The sequence below is a fragment of the Pleurodeles waltl genome, chromosome 12 (genome assembly GCF_031143425.1).
Source record: "Pleurodeles waltl isolate 20211129_DDA chromosome 12, aPleWal1.hap1.20221129, whole genome shotgun sequence".
NCBI lineage: Eukaryota > Metazoa > Chordata > Amphibia > Caudata > Salamandridae > Pleurodeles > Pleurodeles waltl.
In genome coordinates, this window is record NC_090451.1 from 410,054,512 (window position 1) to 410,068,493 (window position 13,982).

Sequence of the window (13,982 nt, forward strand, 5' to 3'; positions counted from 1 at the left end):
ACGGCCAGTGGAAAGCACGGCGGGTGCTGCTGCACTCACCACACTGCCACATTTCCGCTAGCTTGATTACTTTAATGTTCTGTTTCCTGCTGTACTGGTGGGGGGAAACGCTGTTTGTAATAGGGCCAGAGGTTTTCTGACTGCTCCGGTGATTAGATGGTGGCTAGATGGTGGTTAGATGGTGGTACGAGTTTGGCGGGCGACCTCCCCCACCCGCCAAACTCGTAATGAGGCCCTATGTCCTTTTCAATCCCTGTAGGAAGTTGGCGCTGTATGTACTATTTCAAAGTAAGAAATAGCATTGACAGAGTCCAAGGGTTCCCCTTAGAGGTAAGATAGTGGCAAAAAGAGATAATTCTAATACTCTATTTTGTGGTAGTGTGGTCGAGCAGTAGGCTTATCAGAGGGTAGTGTTAAGCATTTGTTGTACACACACAGGCAATAAATGAGAAACACACACTCGAAGACAATTCCAGGCCAATAGGTTTTTATATAGAAAAATATATTTTCTTAGTTTATTTTAAGAACCACAGGTTCAAGATTTACAAACAATACTTTAAATGAAAGGTATTTCACTCAGGTATCTTAGGAAATTTGAATCATCACAATAACATGTACTGTTTTGGAAAAAATGGCAATAAGCTATTTTAAAATTGGGCACTGCAAAATTCAACAGTTCCTGGGGGAGGTAAGTATTTGTTAGTTTCACAGGTAAGTAAAGCACTTACAGGGTTTAAAGTTGGGTCCAAGGTAGCCGACCGTTGGGGTTTCAGGGCAACCCCAAAGTTACCACACCAGCAGCTCAGGGCCGGTCAGGTGCAGAGGTCAAAGTAGTGCCCAAAACGCATGGGCTTCAATGGAGATAGGGGTGCCCCAGTTCTAGTCTGCCAGCAGGTAAGTACCCGTGACGTCGCTGGACACCGGGGGACGCGTCGCTGTTGCAGTTTTTCTCGAAGTGGGGAGACAGGCCGGTAGGGCTGGGGCCAAAGCAGTTGATGTTTCCGTCTTCTCTGCAGGGCTTCAGGTCAGCAGTCCTTCTTCATCTTCTGGTTGCAGGAATCTATCTTCCTAGGTTCTGGGGGCCCCTAAATACTCAATTTAGGGGTGTGTTTAGGTCTGGGAGGATAGTAGCCAAGGGCTACTAGCCCTGAGGGTGGCTCACCCTCTTTGTGCCTCCTCCCGGTGGGGAGGTCACATCCCTAATCCTATTAGGGGAATCCTCCATCTGCAAGATGGAGGATTTCTAAAAGTCAGAGTCACCTCAGCTCAGGACACCTTAGGGGTTGTCCTGACTGGCCAGTGACTCCTCCTTGTTTTTCTCATTATCTCCTCTGGCCTTGCCGCCAAAAGTGGGGGCTGTGGCCGGAGGGGCGGGCATCTTCACTAGCTGGGATGCCCTGTGGCGCTGTAACAAAGGGGGTGAGCCTTTGAGGCTCACCGCCAGGTGTTACAGTTCCTGCAGGGGGAGGTGAGAAGCATCTCCACCCAGTACAGGCTTTGTTCCTGGCCACAGAGTGACAAAGGCACTCTCCCGATGTGGCCAGCAACATGTCTGGTGTGTAGCAGGCTGGTAAAACTAGTCAGCCCACACTGGAAGTCGGGTATATTTTCAGGGGGCATCTCTAAGATGCCCTCTGGGTGAATTTCACAATAAAATGTACACTGGCATCAGTGTGCATTTATTGTGCTGAGAAGTTTGATACCAAACTTCCCAGTTTTCAGTGTAGCCATTATGGTGCTGTGGAGTCCGTGTTTGACAGAATCCCAGACCATATACTCTTATGGCTACCCTGCACTTACAATGTCTAAGATTTTGCTTAGACACTGTAGGGGCATAGTGCTCATGCACCTATGCCCTCACCTGTGGTGTAGTGCACCCTGCCTTAGGGCTGTAAGGCCTGCTAGAGGGGTGACTTATCTATGCCATAGGCAGTGTGAGGTTGGCATGGCACCCTGAGGGGAGTGCCATGTCGACGTAGTCATTTTTCCCCACCAGCACACACAAGCTGTGAGGAAGTGTGCATGTGCTGAGTGAGGGGTCCCCAGGGTGGCATAAGACATGCTGCAGCCCTTAGAGACCTTCCCTGGCATCAGAACCCTTGGTACCAGGGGTACCAGTTACAAGGGACTTGCCTGAGTTCCAAGGTTGTGCCAATTGTGGAGACAAAGGTACAGTTTAGGGAAAGAACACTGATTCTGGGGCCTGGTTAGCAGGCCTCAGCACACTTTCAAATCATAACTTGGCATCAGCAAAGGCAAAAAGTCAGGGGGTAACCATGCCAAGGAGGCATTTCCTTACAATCCCCATCTCCAACATAATGGCCCATAATTTGGAATACATGACACAATCAAAAGCGGCAGACACATCCATGAATGGCATGTACACGGTCCCTTTTTTGGCCATGGTGTATTTGACGATCAGCAAATTCAAATTCAAGACATGATCTATTGTACCTATAACCCCTTTAAACCAATATTGGGTATCTATCAGCGCATTATGCTGAATCACCCAAGCTTTCATCCGTAAGATTAATACCCGTCTCATAATCTTCGTAGTGGAATCAAGAAGGGAAATAGGTCTATAATTCAGGGGCTGGTATCTATATCCCTTCTTGTAAATCGGAATGATCAGAGATGGTTTCCAAGAGAAATGGAGACAGACCTTAGCAGCTTCATTAAATAGGATAGTCAACATAGGGGCCCACAGGTCCTGACATTTCAAGAATACATCTGCAGGGACCCATCTGGACCAGGAGCTTTCCCACCTGTGCACCTCCACAGTGCCTCTGCAACCTCAGCTAGGTCAAATTTTAATTCCACCGGAGGATCTACACTGGGCGAGTCATCTCCTGAAACTTCTACTGAGTGTGTTCACATGAGAAAATGTTAGAGAAATGTGTCACCCACTGTTTTTCTTGGACATACACCTCTGTCGATGGATCTGTGGCCTCTTTCCAATATGAGAAATGAAGTACCCCCAAAAAGCTTCACTATCTTTCAAATCAAATGCAGCCCTAAAGTCCTCCCAAGCCTTATCCCTAGTTTCTCTTCATCTTGTTTTCCATGCTAACCAGTACTCTGCCCTTGCTGACTGGATCAAAACTTTGTCCCTGGGCACCTTTCTCAAAGCGTCACAAAGATTAGACAATGCTTTAGAGCATGTCTTATCCAACCATTCATTAGATTTGAGTGGTTTCCTGGCTTGTGCATGCATAAGTGCGGTCCTAATTGAGTTTGTAATATTACCAAAAGCCACTTTTATTTCTGTAGGATCAGCGTCTGGGTGAAGGCAAACTGATACACTCTGCTGGTTACTCTAAAAAATTAACCTTGTCCACCTTAGACCACTTTATCACATAGCCGTTTTTCCTACCCAGAGTTTGTCAAAACCCTATCTTGGGCCAAGAACTCTTCACCCTTACCCTATTCAAGGAAGTGGACAGAAATGCATGGCCACTAAAACCAGATTGTGCGACATGCAGGGCCCCAAGATCATGCCCTAACCTCTCTGAAATGAAAATGTAATTGATAGTGGATGCCGCTGTCTGCCCCCAGAATGTTGGCACCAAGGATCTAGCTTCCCTCGTTAGCATTTTCAGCTTTGTGTTTATCTAACAAGTTGTTCAAGGCCATCTCATATCTGTCATGCTTGAAGTGCCCAGTTCTCTTGTGGGGGGCTCTAGAAGGCCACAACCTGGGTCAGTAAACAATGAACAGTGATGAGCATTAAGATACCCAATAAATAAAACCTATCATGTCTTCCCATGCATCTGAGTAATATGTACAATCTCCTCCTCTAAAATATCTCTCACAGTTGAGGCTTAGCCATCAAAAATATTATTATAAAATTTAATCAGAAGGATATCCCAGTCACAATCCAAAACCAATGGATGGCTTGAAAGCCGGGGGACACAACAGAATGCTATGTCACCTTCACCAAGGGAGCAGTGGAAATCAATGTTATCAACCCACCCTTGGACCTACCAACCCTTGAGGGTTTAGCTGGGACCAAGAACACTTGGTACCCATATTATGCCCAATCATTAACTGCACTTTTCTATCAATACATGTCTATGGTGCATTGTTAGAAATGGGGTCTCTAGTTGGCAGAGGTATACACCCTTGTCCAAGTAGGGACCATAATCCTAGTCAGGGTAAGTCACACACATTCCAAATTATCCTGTGCCCACCCTCTGGTAGCTTGGCACTGAGCAGTCAGGTTTAACTTAGAAGGCAATGTGTAAAGTATTTGTGCAATAAATCATGCAATAACACAGTGAAAACACCACAAAAATACACCACACGGGTTTAGAAAAATGTAAGATATTTATCTGAATGAATTAAGGTCACAACAATCAAGATTTGATAAGTGCAAGTTGAAATATCACTTTTGTAATGATAAAAAGAGTCTTTAGTTTTTAAAAAGCAACACGTGTCTCTTGTAAGAACAAAGTACCTGGTATGTGTCAAAATTACACACACGGAGATCGCAGAGGAGGATATGCGAGGAAAATGAAGGGTGAGCATCGATTATTTTACACGCAGCAAGGACTTTGTGTTGAATTCCAGGGCACAGGCTTGAATCCTCCTTGCGATGCGGGGTCTTTTGACACCCAGGGACAATGCGTGGAAATCCTGTGGGGGCTGGACGAAGTCACAGGTGCTGCGTCGATCCGGTGGGTGAGCAAGCAGAGTTTCTGTCACGCGGTAGATGCTGCGTCGATTGCTCTTGCTGGAAGTCGGGATGCGTTGTTCCATCTCAGCAATGTGTTGATTCTTTCACTGCATGTGTGTGTAAATTCTGGCAGGCTGTGCATCGATTTTTGCTGCACAAGGAGTTCCTTTGCAGAGGTGAAGTCTTTTTGGCCCTGAGACTTCAGGAAACAGGAGGCAAGCTCAATCCAAGCCCTTGGAGAGCACTTCTCAGCAGAGCCAGAGGCTAGCAAGGCAGCAGGGCAACAGCAAGGCAGCAGTCCTTCACAGCAAAGCAGTCCAGGTGAGTCCTTTGTGCAGCCAGGCAGCTCCTCTTGGCAGGTTGCAGGATCTGGTTCAGAGTATCTGTCCCAGGAAGTATCTAAGTTGGTAGGGTCAGGGACCCAGTTTATATACCCAAAGGGGCCTTTGAAATGGGGGAGACTTCAAAAAGTGGTTTTGAAGTGCACAAGGTCCCCTTTCAGTACAACCCTGTCTGCCAGGGTCCCAGTAGGCAGTTTGGCAGTCCATTGTGTGAGGGCAGGCAACTGTCCTTTGAAATGTAAGCGTCAGGCCCTCCATCCTTCCAGCCCAGGAAGCAGTATGTAGATGTGTGCAGGTGTGACTGAGCATCCTGTGTTTGTCTGAATGAAATACACAAAGGAGCTGTCAACCAGCCCAGCCCAGACATAGATTGGAGACAGGCTGTAAGACACAGAAGGATTTTGAGTGCAGAGAAATGCTTACTTTCTAAAAGTAGCATTTCTAAAATAGTAATGTAAAATCCAACTTCACCAGTCAGCAGGATTTTGTATTACCATTCTGACCATACTAAATATGACCTGTCTACCCCTTTCTGATCAGAACCTATCACTCAAACAGTATATGAGAGTAGCCCTAATATTAGCCTATGGAAGGAGCAGGTCTCACAGTAATGAAAAACGAATTTAGGAGTTTTCCACTACCAGGAAATATAAAACACACAGGTATCTGTCCTGCATAGTGCCCTGCCATGTGGGTTATCCAGGGCATACCTTAGGGGTGACATATATGTAGAAAAAGGGTAGTTCTGACTTGGAATTTAATTGCCAAGTCAAAGTCGCAGTGAAACTGCACACACAGGGCTTGCAATGGCAGGCCTGAGACATGGTTTAGGGGTTTCTTATGGGGGTGGCACAATCAATGCTGCAGGCCCACTAACAGCATTTAATTTACACGCCCTGGGCACATGCAGTGCACTTTACTTGGGACTTAAAAGTAAATTAAATATGCCAATTGGGTATGAGCCAATGCCACCATGTGTTAAGAGAGAGAGCATATGCACTTTAGCACTGGTTAGCAGTGGTAAAGTGCACAGAGTCCTAAAACCATCAAAAACAGTGTCAAAAAGTGGAGGGAGGCAGGCAAAAAGTTAGGGGTGACCACCCTAAGGCTATCAGGTCTAACATGTGCCCCCCCGCTGAAAGTGGGGAGAGCAACCCAACTCCTTGGGAGCGCTCATCGTTAAGGCAGAAGTATCTGGAGAGATTATCAGCATTGGTGTGGTCAGTCCCTGGGCGATGCTCCACCGCAAAGTCCATCCCCTGTAGGGAAATGGACCACCTCAAGAGTGTAGGATTTTCACCCCTCATCTGAATGAGCCATTTGAGGGGCCTGTGGTCGGTCTCAACCCAGATGTGAGTCTCAAACAGGTATGGTCTCAGCTTCTTCAGTGCCCAGACCAATAGCATTCCACCTCTGTTCCCGTGGTAATAGTTTTCTGCAAATAAAGACTAACAGTTGGTCTAGGCCCTCCTCATTCAGCTGTGCTAGGGCCACCCCCATTGCCATACTCTGAAGCATCTGTCTGCGCGATGAATTCTTTAGAGTAGTCAGGTGCCTTGAGCACGGGTGCTGTGCACATGGCTGCCTTCAGGGAGTCAAAGGCTTTTTGACAAGCCTCTGTCCAATTCACCAACCTAGGTTGCTATTTGGATGTGAGTTCTGTTAAGGGGGACATTATGGTGCCATACCCTTTAACAAATCTGCAGTAATATCCGGTGAGTCCTGAGAAGGCTCTCACCTCTGTCTGGGTTATAGGTGGTTGCCAGGCCTTGATTGTATCAATCTTGGCATGAGGGGCTGCACCTTGCCACAACCTACTAGGTGTCCTGAGTACACCATGGAACCCTGCCCATTGTGGCACTTACTGGCCTTGATGGTCAGACCTACCTGTTGCAGGGCCTGAAGCACGTCCTTGAAGTGGAGCAGGTGTTCCTCCCAGCTGGAACTATAGACGGCGATGTCGTCAAGGTAGGCTGCGCAGAAGGCATCCTTGCCAGCTAGGACTTCTTTAACCATCCTTTGGACGGTAGCGGGGGCATTTTTCAGTCCAAAGGGCATTACTCTAAACTGGTAATGACCCTCAGGAGTAGAAAAAGCAGATCTCTCTTTTGCCCCCTCAGTCAAGGCGATCTGCCAGTACCCAGACGTGAGGTTAAGGGTACTGAGGAACTTGGCAGTGCCTAGCCTGTCTACGAGCTCATCAGCTTGGGGGATGGGGTGAGCATCTGTCTTTGTGACAGAGTTGAGACCCCGGTAGTCCACACAGATCCTAAGCTTTGGGTTGGGACTGGGGGCGGCGGCCTTGGGAACCAACACCACTGCGTTGGACCAGGAACTGCTGGACTACTTCTCAATCACCCCACGAGCTAGCATCTTGGCAACTTCCTCCTTGATGCTGGACCTCAACTTATCTGACACTCTGTAAATGTTATTCTTTATAGGGGGACTGTTCCCTGTGTCAATAGCATGGACACACAAGTGTGTGAGTCCAGGGGTGAGGGAAAACAAGGAAGAGAACTGCTCCAATAACTTGTAGCAGTCTCCTCTCTGATCTAGGGTCAGGGAGTCAGAAAGATTGACTCCCTCCACTGACCCATCACCTTCCTTGGCAGAGAGGAGGCCTGGGAGAGGCTCACTCTCCTCCTCCATACCATCATCTGTCACCAGAAGCATGCTGACTTCAGACCTCTCAAAATGAGAGGGGTTTCTAGGGGACTTGAGGTCCACTAAGTGGCCTCCCCCTTTCACTTCTTGATCTCGAATGGGCCAGTCCAGCAGTCCAGAAGAGCTCTAGGCTCTACTGGCTCCATTACTCATAGTTTGTCTCCAGCTGAGAATTCTACCTGGGTGGCCTTCTGATCATACTATTGCTTTATCACCTCTTGATTGGCCTCGAGGTTGCTCTTGCCCTGTTTCCAGAAGAGTTGCATCTGGTTGTGGAGAGCCGGCATGTAACAGACCACATCCTGGGGGGGGTTCCTGGAAGCTTTCTCCCACCCCTCTTTCACTATGCTGAGAGGTCCCTTAAAGGGTACCCATAGAGAAGTTCAATGGGGCTGAACACCACCCCTTTCTGGGGCACCTCTCTATAAGCAAAGAGAAGGCATGGCAAGAGGACGTCCCACTGATGCCTCATGACCTCAGGTAGGCCTGTGTTCATGCCTTTTAGGTGTTTGTTGAGCCCTTCCACAAGCCCATTGGATTAAGAATGGTAAGGGGTGGTGAACCAGTAGGTCACCCCACACGCATCCCATATGGACTTCATGTACGCAGACATTAAGTTTGTGCCTCTGTCAGACACAACCTCGTTTGGGAAATCTACACAGGTAAATATCCCCATTAGAGCTCTGGCCACCACTGGGGCAGTCACTGTCCTTAGAGGGATCGCCTCTGGATAGCCGGTGGCATGGTCCACCAAAACCAGGATACATCTGTTGCCTAGGGCAGTTTTGGGGTTCAAGGGATCAATGACTTTGATGCCCACCCTTTCAAAGTGGGTGCCAATGATGGGAAGTGGGATGAGGGGGGCCTTGAGCCTTTTCCCTGTCTTCCCATTAGCCTGGCAGGTTGGGCAGGACCTACAGAAAACATTTGAGGCCACGTGCATTCGGGGCCAATAAAAGTGGGTGACAAGCCTGGCGAAGGTGTTGTCTTGCCCCAAATGTCCTATCAGGGGGATGTTGTGAGCCAAACCCAGTAGGAAAGCCCGGTAGCACTGAGGGACCACAAGTGCACGTGCTGCCCCAGCTTCCGGCACCTTAGGCTCACTGTGAAAGACATCATTCTCCCAATAGATATGGTGATTGCCAGAGGCTTCACTGGCTGTTTGGGCTGCGGCCTGTCACCTCAAACCCTCAAGAGTGGGGCACTCTTTCTGCGCTTTACAGAAATCCTCTTTGGTCGGCCCACTCTCAATTTGCCAGCCAGCAAGCTCAGGCAGGTTACCCAGGGCCGCAATGTCCTCCCCAGTTGACTCAGGGGCCTCTTCCTCTGGGACCCCATCAACCACCGTTGGAACTTCTGGGACCAGTTTCCCGCTCCCTTTGCCCCTCCCTTTTGCAGCTCACTAGGGCATTGTTCCAGGCTCCAGACGCCATGGACTCATTTCCAGGTCAGCCATGGACCATGTGGTCATGCAGACCCACCCAGGCAAACCTAACATCTCCAGGTGAGGAGAACTGAGCTCTACCTCTTTCCAAGTAGTATGCTCAAAGCCGTTACATAACAGAAAATCTACAGGCATGGCAGGACTCACAGCTACTTTCAAAGTACCAGAAACCCTCCCCCCACTAAAAAAGGAACGAGAGCCACCGGTAGGTGACACTCATGATTGTCAGCGACTATGACCTGGTGGAATGTGTTGAGGATGACCTGCTCTGCTGACATCAGCTGACCCCTAACAGTAGTCGAGCTGGCTCCTGTGTCACCTAGAGCCTCCACCCTTTGCCCATTAATGGTGACCCACTGCCTATACTTGAAAGTATTTGCAGGCATGTGGGCATTTTGCACTATTTCCACATCCCCCAGGGACACCAGAGTTACCTCTATCTGTTCCCCAAAGCTATCTAAGACTACCTCCTCCGCGAGTCCTACGCTAGCCAACCTCAGTGTCTGCCCTCCAGTGTGGGACTATGCCTTCAGTGGATACTTGGAGTCGCACTTGAAGCGACCATACTTGGTGCACTCTAAGCATTTGGGTACAAACTTCCCTTTTTTTTGTCAAGGAAGCCTGGCCTCTTTTCAGAGTCAGGTTGGGAATGGTTACCACCACCCCCCTGGGAATTGTTTTGTGGGTGTTTTGAGAACTCCTTATTTGTAAGTTTTACTCCCCCCTCTTTCTTTTGATGGGAATCCTGACCACCTTTGTGGGTGTCCCCTCCAGATACATTTTTGGACACTCTGGTGCTAACCTAGAGGTCTGCCTCCTCAGTAAACTTCCCAGGATCAGTCTGGTTACTGTTAATCAGGTGCTGGCATAACTCTGTAAAGCAAACACTGAGAAAATGCTCTCTCAGGATCAAATTATGCAACCCCACATAGTCATCTAATTTACTCCCCCTGACCCATCCATTCATTGCCTTACTGGAAAAATCTAAAAAGTCTACCCAAGTTTGTGTGGAGAGTTTGGTGCTGTCCGTGAACCTCTGACGGTATTTCTCGGGGGTCAGCCCAAACTTGGCAATCATAATGGCCTTCATGAGTGAGTATGTGTTCTGATCCTTTGGGTCTAATGTGAGGAGTGTATCCCTCCCAACAACTGGAACATGTTTCCATAGACACGCCCCCATTGGTGTTCAGAAACCCCATGGGCCCTTAGTGCAACTTCATATGCAGCGAACCATTTATCAATGTCATCTCCTACCACATAACCAAGCACTACTTCATTAGGCATATGAACCTTCCTTTCTCCAGTGGGTCCTGCGTGTATGCTGCCACCATCACTGCTGGACTCAGACTGCCTTGACTTGAAGTCCAGCTCTTTGAGACTCAGTTTGTGAGCCAGAAGAAGTTTCTGTTCAGCCAAGGCGCTCTCAGCTGCAGTCTCAGCTCTCCTCTCCTCTGCCTCTCTCTGAGCTTTCCTTTCTTCTCCCTCCATGTTTAACCTTGCCATTTGCACTTGGAATTCTCTCTCCACCCTCCTTTCCTTTGTGGTCAGGCCATGGCTAGAGACACTGCTCCCTGGTTTACCAGGGGGCACAATTCCAGGGGTAACATCCCCTACTGCTGCCAAATCCTCTGAGAGGTCATTCTGTGGCTCATCCACCTCAACATCCACTTGTGAATGGGCTTCTGCCCGCCCCTCAGAAACATTTGGTACTTCTCCTTCTTGGAGGCGCTCGGGTAGGTACTCCCATCCCCTTGCAGAACCTTTTCAGCTGGCGGACAGTGTATGTCTCCAGATTGGCTAAGTCAAAGTCTCCAGCTCCTACTTTAGACCCAGCCAGAAACATGTTGTTTGAGGATTTGGTTAAAATGTCAAGCAGAAAAAGTATTTGCAGAAAAAGAGGAAAAATCAAGTTGACCTTTAACTGTGGGTAGGTAGTGTACACCTAGCTATTGCATGTTACTGCACAAATACAAGTCCTATCCTCAACGCTGATTACCAATGTTAGAAATGGGGGCTCTAGTTGGCAGAGGTATACACCCTTGTCCAAGTAGGGACCACAGTCCTAGTCAGGGTAAGTCATACACAATCTAAATTATCCTGTGCCCACCCTCTGGTAGTTTGGCACTGAGCAGTCAGGCTCAACTTAGAAGGCAATGTGTAAAGTACCGTATTTTCCGGCGTATAAGACAACTTTTTAACCCCTGAAAATCTCCTCAAAAGTTGGGGGTCGTCTTATACGCCGGTATATGGCTTGCTGAAACTTCAGGGACAGGCGCCCTGTAGCTGAGCCACAGTGCGCTGCATTTGGAAATCGATTCCAAGCGTACAATGGGTTCCGCATCCCACAAGATTCAGTTAATTGTGGACACGGAGCTGATCGGTCGCGCGTGAGTTGAGCTGTTCTTACCGTGTGCCGCAATCCTCGCTGGCAGTTGTCTGGACAGGCGCGTGTTCCTGCGCGTGCCCCAGGCTATTCCACTTTTATGTTTACATGTTTGATGACAAACAGCCTTATGTTTATAAGTGACAGTTTTCCTACTAAGTACCTGCATGTCATAAGCATTTGAATTAAAATGAACATATTAAAATAAAATCTGATGTTTTTTAATTTTTATTTGGTGTGCGTTGGAAGAGGGGTAGTCTTATACGGCGAGTATAGCCCAAACCCTATATTTTAATAGGAAAAGCAGGGGGTTGTCTTATACCCCCAGGCGTCTTATACGCCGGAAAATACGGTATTTATGCAATAAATCATACAATAAAACAGTGAAAACACCGCAAAACTACACCACACAGGTTTAGAAACATGTAAGATATTTATCTGAACGAATTAAGGTCAAAAGTACAAGTTGAAATATCACTTTTGTAATGATAAGAAGAGTCTTTAGGCCCTGATTTTTACTTTTTGACGCAAAACTGCACTAACACAGTTTCACGTAAAAAAATTTATCACTGACTAGCGCCATTTTTTAACACCACCCAGGCGTCATATTTATACTGTGATGCTGGGTGGCACTAAACATAGTTCAGAGTCATTTTTCTCTACGTTAACTATTGGGCCTTGTCATAAGGCAAAATGATGTTAACGCCGGAAAAATGACTCTAATCCATTTTACGACATGTAAACATGTCGCAAAACGGAAATTCACCATTTTTGCCCAAAACAGCGTCAAATACAGATGCTAACGGAGAAAACAGTGCAAAGGAGTGGCAAAATGGACCCAGGAAGCCAGGAGAGACCCCAGGGAGACCCCAATCAATGAGGAACTAGCCAGCAGGACACAGACAAGACACAGGAGAGGGAAAAGAAGAGAACGTGTCATTTCAGTGCAGAGGAGCATGAAATACTGGTGAGAGCGGTGACAGAGCATCAAAATCAACTCTTCCTCACCTCATAATTGCCAATTAGAAGGAGGGAGGCAATTTGGCAGCAGATAGTAAACAAGATCAATAGTGTGGCAGAGGTCAGGAGAACCATAACAGAGTGCAAGAAATGCTGGCATGACTGCAAGAGAAGGACAAAGGAAAAAATGGCAAGGAGCAGGAAGGTAGCTCTGCAAACTGGAGGTGGGAGTCCAGCACCACAAGAGGATTTGGACGAGATGGGGGAGATGGTTGCAACGGTCATTCTGGAGAAAATCGTCACAGGAATCGCAGGACTGGACTGCACAGACTACCAGGAAACACCACAAATGCAAGGTAAGTTTCATGGGGGAAATTAATGCTAAAATGTCAAGTGCAAGAAGGGGGAGGCACATAGGACCCACACAATGCATGTCAAAGGAGTGCAGAGGGACACATTGCACATGAAGCAAGTTACACCATGCTGACATAAGCTACACATGTACCTATGCCTTGGTAGTGCCATGCACCATAACACATACACAACCTGGACATCTGTTTATCACCAGGCCTAAATACTTACAGGTACATATGCAACACAATGGATGGATTGCATGTATAATCACTGTGCCTCTTGTTGTGTCATCACAACATCCCTTGCATATAGTCGTATCAACCCTACCAAGAGGACCAAGACTTCAGAGACTAGGTAGTCAGTCAGTACCATTCCTGGGGTATCGTCATGGTGGTGGCCCTTGCAGTAACACTTTACAACTGCATTGCCTCATTGCCCAATAACGTGTGCTGCATCTCACAGCACACAAGTAATTCCAACTGTCTCAACAGTCCCCAGACATGTGGCAGTAGCACCACCACCCCGCACAATGACAACACAGCCACATAAGGCAGCCACTACTCTTCATTCTTTCCGGATGCCCCCTGGGTGCAGGGAACAATTAACTGAACAGGCACTTGTGGAATAGCAGTCTGGTCCTGTATCATTGGTAACATGCCACTACCCAGACCAACTAAACTGCTGTAGTGTTGAACCACACATCCTGATTCTGAACAGAAATATGCCACTACAGAAAATATGTACACAGATAAAAAAACAGTAGGTCACAACAGTCACAGGCTGAGCCCACAACTACTCTGACAGAGTGGGACACATATGAATGGAGAAATAAACACACACATACAAAACATGGGGTATGACTGTGAACATAACGACGTATAATTCCACATCGACGTGGGGGGGGTGCATGGGCAAGTCTGGTGCTGGTAAGACTGCCAGTGCATTGTACCCTCTGCGGTTGGCTATAAGAGTCACACGTCGGGATGGCGGCTGGAAATCTGTTTGCTCATGGTAGCTCTGTGGGGCACTTAGTACAACATTGTTGATGTACCAAATAGAGTCAATGCCAGTTTTGGGGTGCATTGGGTGTGACAAGACACGCTGCACTTAGACATACAAATCAGGCAATGGAAAGGGCAAAGGGCCAGGGCATGGGACCCC